The sequence below is a fragment of the Arachis ipaensis genome, chromosome B08, assembly GCF_000816755.2.
Source record: "Arachis ipaensis cultivar K30076 chromosome B08, Araip1.1, whole genome shotgun sequence".
Classification (NCBI taxonomy): domain Eukaryota; kingdom Viridiplantae; phylum Streptophyta; class Magnoliopsida; order Fabales; family Fabaceae; genus Arachis; species Arachis ipaensis.
The window spans coordinates 13,236,599-13,244,333 of NC_029792.2; the positions used below are offsets into that span (position 1 = coordinate 13,236,599).

Below are 7,735 nucleotides of genomic sequence, written 5' to 3' on the forward strand. Positions count from 1 at the left end.
AAGTTCAAGGATAAATTCGAAACTCATGTACTTCTTGTTCTTTTGAATTAAAACAATTTTTATTTAAGAGAGGTGATGGATTCATAGGACATTCATAACTTTAAGACAAAGTTACTAAACACTAATGATCATGTAATAAGACACAAACATAGATAAGCACTTAACATAGAGAAAACGAAAAACAGAGAATAAGAACAAGGAATGAGTCCACCTTAGTGATGATGACGTTTCCTTCTTGAGGAACCAATGATGTCCTTGAGCTCTTCTATGTCTCTTCCTTGTCTTTGTTGCTCCTCCTTCATTGCTTTTTGATCTTCTCTTATTTCATGAAGGATGATGGAGTGCTCTTGATGTTCCACCCTTAATTGTCCCATGTTGGAACTCAGTTCTCCTAGGGAGGTATTGATTTGCTCCCAATAGTTCTGTGGAGGAAAGTGCATCCCTTGAGGCATCTCAGGGATTTCTTGATGATGAGCTTCTTTTGGTTGCTCCATCTTCTTCTTGGTGATGGGCTTGTCCTCATTAATGAGGATATCTCCCTCCATGTCAATCCCAGCCGAGTTACATAGGTGGCAAATGAGGTGGGGAAAGGCTAACCTTGCCGTAGTGGAGGATTTGTCTGCCACTTTGTAGAGTTCTTGAGGTATAATCTCATTAACTTCCACCTATTCTCCAATCATGATGCTATGGATCATGATGGCCCGGTCTATAGTAACTTCAGACCGGTTGCTAGTGGGAATGATTGAGCATTGAATAAACTCCAACCATCCTCTAGCTATAGGCTTAAGGTCCAGTCTTCTTAGTTGAACCGGTTTGCCTTTTGAGTCAATCTTCCATTGAGCTCCTTCTACACCTATGTCCATGAGGACTTGGTCCAACCTTTGATCAAAGTTGACTCTCCTTGTGTAGGGGTGTGCGTTCTCTTCCATGTTTGGCAAGTTGAACGCCAACCTCACATTTTCCGGACTAAAATCTAAGTATTTCCCCCGAACCATGGTGAGATAATTCTTTGGGTTCGGGTTCTTACTTTGATCATGGTTCCTAGTGATCAATGCATTAGCATAGAACTCTTGAACCATTAGGATGCCGACTTGTTGGATGGGGTTTGTTAGAACTTCCCAACCTCTTCTTTGGATTTCATGTCAGATCTCCGGATACTCATTTCTCTTGAGTTTGAAAGGGACCTCGGGGATCACCTTCTTCATGGCCACAACATCATAGAAGTGGTCTTGATGGGCTTTAGAGATGAACCTTTCCATCTCCCGTGACTCGGAGGTGGAAGTTTTTGCCTTCCCTTTTCCTTTTCTAGAGGATTCTCCGGTCTTAGGTGCCATCAATGGTAATGGAAAAACAAAAAGCTTATGCTTTTACCACACCAAACTTAGAATATTACTCGCCCTCGAGCAAGAAAAGAAAGAAGAGAAGAAGAAGAAGAAAATATGGTAGAGAGGGAGAAGGATGGATTCGGCCTAGAAGAGAAGAGAGGGTTGTGTTGTGTGATTTGGAGGAAGAATGGAAGGCTTTATATAGGGAAAGGAGGGTGGGTTGGTTTCGGCCATTTAGGGAGGGTTTGGGTGGGAAAGTGATTTTGAATTTTGAAGGTAGGTGGAGTTTATGAGGTAGGTTTATGGGGTAGAGTGGATGGATGTGAGTGGTGAGGGTGGTGATGGGGAAGAGAGATTGAGGTGATTGGTGAAGAGTTTTGGGGAAGAGTGTTTATGGGATTGTGTGAAAGAGGGGTGAGAAGAAGTGAGTGGAGGTAGGTGGAGATCCTGTGGGGTCCACAGATCCTGAGGTGATCCTGTGGGGTCCACAGATCCTGAGGTGTTCAAGGATTTACAACCTTGCACCAAATTGGGCATGCGAAATGCCCTTGCACACAACTCTGGGCGTTCAGCTCCCATTTGTTGCCCATTTCTGGCGTTGAACGCCAGAAACATGCTTGTTCTGGGCGTTCAGTGCCAGCTTTTCTCCAGGGTGCAATTCTGGCGTTCAGCACCCAGATGCTGCCCATTTTGGGCGTTCAGCGCCTAGATACTGCCCATTTTGGGCGTTCAGCGCCAGAACCATGCTCTGTTCTGGCGTTGAACGCCAGACAGGTGCTTCCTCCAGGGTGTGATTTTTCTTCTGCTGTTTTTGATTCCGTTTTCAATTTTTTTGTAGTTTTTGTGACTCCACATGATCATCAACCTAATAAAACATGAAAGAACAAGAAGAATAAAATTAGATAAAAATTGGGTTGCCTCCCACAAGCGCTTCTTTAATGTCAATAGCTTGACAGTGGGCTCTCATGGAGCCTCACAGATGTTCAGAGCATTGTTGAGACTTCCCAACACCAAACTTAGAGTTTGGATATGGAAGTTCAACACCAAACTTAGAGTTTGGTTGTGGCCTCCCAACACCAAACTTAGAGTTTGACTGTGGGGGCTCTGGTTGACTCTGTTTTGAGAGAAGCCTGTTATGCTTCCTCTCCATGGTTACAGAAGGAGAACCTTGAGTTTTAAACACAAGGGAGTCCTCATTTAGTTGAAGGACCAATTCTCCTCTGTCCACATCAATCACAGCTCTTGCTGTGGCTAGGAAGGGTCTTCCAAGGATGATGGATTCATCCTCATCCTTCCCAGTATCTAGGACTATGAAATCAGTAGGGATGTAAAGGCCTTCAACCTTTACTAATATGTCCTCTACTTGTCCATAAGCCTGTTTTCTTGAATTGTCTGCCATCTCTAATGAGATTTTAACAGCTTGCACCCCATAGATTCCCAGTTTTTCTATTACAGAGAGGGGCATGAGGTTTATCCCTGAACCAAGGTCACACAGAGCCTTAAAGATCATGGTGCCTATGGTACAAGGTATTAGGAACTTTCCAGGATCCTGTTTCTTCTGAGGCAATCTCAGTTGATCCAGATCACTCAGTTCATTGGTGAACAAGGGAGGTTCATCTTCCCAAGTCTCATTACCAAATAAACTGGCATTCAGCTTCATGATTGCACCAAGGTACTTGGCAACTTGCTCTTCAGTAACATCCTCATTCTCTTCAGAAGAAGAATACTCATCAGAGCTCATGAATGGCATAAGGAGGTTCAATGGAATCTCTATGGTCTCTAGGTGAGCCTCAGATTCCTTTGGTTCCTCAGAGGGAAGCTCCTTATGGACCACTGGACGTCCCAGGAGGTCTTCCTCCTTGGGATTCACGTCCTCTCCCCCCTTTACAGGTTCGGCCATGGTGATCAATTCTATGGCCTTGCATTCTCCTTTTGGATTTTCTTCTGTATTGCTTGGGAGAACACTAGGAGGGATTTCAGTGATCCTTTTACTCAGCTGGCCTACTTGTGCTTCCAAATTCCTAATGGAAGACCTTGTTTCATTCATGAAACTCAGAGTGGCCTTAGATAGATCAGAGACTAAGTTTGCTAAATTAGAGGAATTTTGTTCAGAGTTCTCTGTCTTTTGCTGAGTGGATGATGGAAAAGGCTTGCTGTTGCTAAACCTGTTTCTTCCACCATTATTGAAGCCTTGTTGAGGCTTTTGATCATTCCATGAGAAATTTGGATGATTTCTCCATGATGGATTATAGGTGTTTCCATAAGGTTCACCTAAATAATTTACCTCTGCTATTGCAGGGTTCTCAGGATCATAAGCTTCTTCTTCAGAAGATGCCTCTTGAGTACTGTTGGATGCAGCTTGCATTCCATTCAGACTTTGAGAGATCATATTGACTTGCTGAGTCAATATTTTATTCTGAGCCAATATGGCATTCAGAGTATCAATCTCAAGAACTCCCTTCTTCATAGGCGTTCCATTATTCACAGGATTCCTTTCAGAAGTATACATGAACTGGTTATTAGCAACCATGTCAATGAGTTCTTGAGCTTCTGCAGGCGTTTTCTTTAGGTGAATGGATCCACCTGCAGAGGTGTCCAATGACATCTTTGATAACTCAGACAGACCATCATAGAATATATCCAGAATGGTCCATTCTGAAAGCATGTCAGAAGGACACTTTTTGGTCAGTCCTTTGTGGAATTAGGTGCAGTAAAGTCACCAAGCATCCTCCTTGCATTATTATTATTTTCGGCTGCCATCTCCTCTTCCTGTTCGAAAATTTCTGTCAGGATGTCTCTGGATTGTTGTATTTTAGCTTCTCTTAATTTTCTCTTCAGAGTCCTTTCAGGTTCAGGATCTGCTTCAACAAGAATGTTCTTGTCCTTGCTCCTGCTTATATGACAAAGAAGAGGGCACAGAAAAAATAATAATAATAGGAATCCTTTTTACCACAGTAAATAGGTTCTTTATGTGAGTAGAAGAAAAGAAGAAGAAAAATTCGAACACAGATGGAGGATGGGGTTCGAATTTGGGTGAGATGAAGTGTTAGTAGATGAATAAATAAATAGAAGAAGATAGGAGAGGGAGAGAATTTTTGAAAATTATTTTTGAAAAAGAGTTAGTGATTTTTGAAAATAGTTTTTGAAAAAGGTTAGTAATTTTCGAAAATTAAAATAAAAAAATCAAAATAATTAGTTAATTAAAAAGAAATTTTGAAAAAGAGGGAAGATATTTTCGAAAATTAGAGAGAGAGAGTTAGTTAGGTAGTTTTGAAAAAGATAAGAAACAAACAAAAAGTTAGTTAGTTAGTTGAAACAATTTTGAAAATCAATTTTGAAAAGATAAGAAGATAAGAGGTTAGAAAAGATATTTTTGAAAAAGATAAGATAAAAGATATTTTTGAAAAGATATGATTGAAATTAGTTTTGAAAAAGATTTGATTTTTAAAATCACAATTAATGACTTGATTCACAAGAAATCACAAGATATGATTCTAGAACTCAAAGTTTGAATCTTTCTTAACAAACAAGTAACAAACTTGAAATTTTTGAATCAAAACATTAATTGTTATTGTTATTTTCGAAAATATGATGTAAAAATAAGAAAAAGATTTTTGAAAAAATATTTTTATAATTTTTGAAAATAACTAAGAAAATTGAAAAAGATTTGATTTTTGAAAAAGATTTTGAAAAAGATAAGATTTTTAAATTGAAAATATGATTTGACTCATAAAAACAACTAGATTTTAAAAATTTTTGAAAAAGTCAAATCTAATTTTCGAAATTTATGAGAAGAAAAAGGGAAAGATATTTTTTTTTTATTTTTTGAATTTTTAAAGATGAGAGAGAAAAACATAAAAATAATGCAATGCATGGAATTTTTAGATAAAAACAATGAATGCATGCAAGAATGTTATGAATGTCAAGATGAACACCAAGAACACTATGAAGATCATGATGAACATCAAGAACATATTTTTGAAAAATTTTCAATGCAAAGAAAACATGCAAGACACCAAACTTAGAAATCTTTAATGCTTAGACACTAAGATTTCAATAATGCATATGAAAAACACCATACAACACAAAACATGAAAACATCAAGATCAAACAAAAAGACTTACCAAGAACAACTTGAAGATCATGAAGAACACTATGAATGCATGAATTTTCGAAAAATGCAAGAAATTTTTAGAAAAATGCAGTTGACACCAAACTTAAAAATTGACTCAAGACTCAAACAAGAAACATGAAATATTTTTTATTTTTATGATTTTATGATTTTTTTTGTATTTTCTTTTAATTTTTCGAAAACAAAGGAGAGATTTTTGAAAGATTTTTTTTTGAAAAATTTTTTTGAAAACAAAACAAAAAGAAAATTACCTAATCTGAGCAACAAGATGAACCGTCAGTTGTCCAAACTCGAACAATCCCCGGCAACGGCGCCAAAAACTTGGAATGCAAAATCATGATCACTCAGATTTGTATTTTGTAAAATTGTTCGTTCGTTCTTTCCCTGGCAATGGCGCCAAACAGGTGCATAGAACCATGGTCCAAACGTAACTTCACAACTTCGCATAACTAACCAGCAAGTGCACTGGGTCGTCCAAGTAATAAACCTTACGTGAGTAAGGGTCGATCCCACGGAGATTGTTGGTTTGAAGCAAGCTATGGTCACCTTGTAAATCTCAGTCAGGCAGATATAAAGTGATAATGGTGTTTTCGAATAATAAATAAAAGAAGGGATAGAAATACTTATGTAATTCATTGGTAGGAGGTTCTCGATCATACTGGAATAGGATCCATTGATCCTTTTGCGTCTGTCACTACGCCCAGCACTCGCGAGTTTGAAGCTCGTCACAGTCATTCAATCACTGAATCCTACTCGGAATACCATAGACAAGGTTTAAACTTTCTGGATTCTCATGAATGCCGCCATCAATCTAGCTTATACTACAAAGATGCTAATAACTCGGACTCGGTCCCCTGTATTAGATATCCAAGAGATATTCATTCTGCCTTGTTTGCATGTAGAACAGAAGTGGTTGTCAGGCACGCGTTCATAAGTGAGAATGATGATGAGCGTCACATAATCATCACCTTCATCATTTTCTTGGGTGCGAATGATTATCTTAGAAGCGGAATAAGTCGAATTGAATAGAAAAACAGTAGTACTTTGCATTAATCTTTGAGGAACAGCAGAGCTCCACACCTTAATCTATGGAGTGTAGAAACTCTACCGTTGAAAATACATAAGTGAAAGGTTCAGGCATGGCCGAGAGGCCAGCCCTCACAAACGTGATCAATAGATCATAAAACAATCCAAAGATGATCCAAAGATGTCTAATACAATAGTAAAAGGTCCTATATATACTAGACTAGTCACTAGGGTTTACAGAAGTAAGTAATTGATGCATAAATCCACTTCCGGGGCCCACTTGGTGTGTACTTGGGCTGAGCTTGAATGTTACACGTGCAGAGGTCATTCTTGGAGTTGAACGCCAGCTTTTGTGCCAGTTTGGGCGTTGAACTCCACTTTGCAACTTGTTTCTGGCGATGGACGCCAGAATTGGGCAGAGAGCTGGCGTTGAACGCCAGTTTGCGTCATTTAAACTCAGGCAAAGTATGAACTATTATATATTTCTGGAAAGCCCTGGATGTCTACTTTCCAACGCAATTGGAAGCGCGCCATTTTGAGTTTTGTAGCTCCAGAAAATCAACTTTGAGTGCAAGGAGGTCAGAATCCAACAGCATCAGCAGTTCTTCTTCAACCTCTGAATCTGACTTTTTGCTCAAGTCCCTCAATTTCAGCCAGAAAATACCTGAAATCACAGAAAAACACACAAACTCATAGTAAAGTCCAGAAATGTGAATTTAACATAAAAACCAATAAAAACATCCCTAAAAGTAACTAGATTCTACTAAAAACATACTAAAAACAATGCCAAAAAGCGTATAAATTATCCGCTCATCAGTGGCCTTTGTGGTTTTGGTTATGTGATTGAACGATTTTCAGTTCGGTGGGTTGTGGCATTTTAATTGACTTGATTAAGATATACATGCTTGTGCTTGTTGATGTATTCAATGAAGTATTGACCAAAATTTTTCATTACAGAAAAACACAACAAGAAAATGGCAACAATGAAGGAGAAGGCACATTATAATGTAAGCAAATTAAATATATTTATCCACTTTCATTCGAATAATATGTATTTCGTATTATAAACATATCCTCATATTCTGTTTCAAAACTTGCAGAAAACTCATTATTGCAGATGCCAAACAAAGGCAATATCAACAGTGTACAGGGAAATGAGTCAAGAGAAGAAAGATATTGTGGAAGAAATGGGATTTGGTTCCCTGGCAAATGTCCCAGAAATGAATGTCTCTAATACACTGTTAAAAGAATT

General features: G+C 38.3%; 1 long non-coding RNA gene across 1 annotated transcript in view; it reads left to right on the plus strand.

The window, feature by feature from the left end:
• The window catches only part of LOC110265720, an 18,475-nt gene extending 11,275 nt beyond the window's left edge, over positions 1–7,200 (plus strand). The window contains exon 3 of the long non-coding RNA XR_002351966.1: positions 7,190–7,200. This is a non-coding gene — a long non-coding RNA (uncharacterized LOC110265720). The remainder of the gene's footprint in view (positions 1–7,189) is intronic.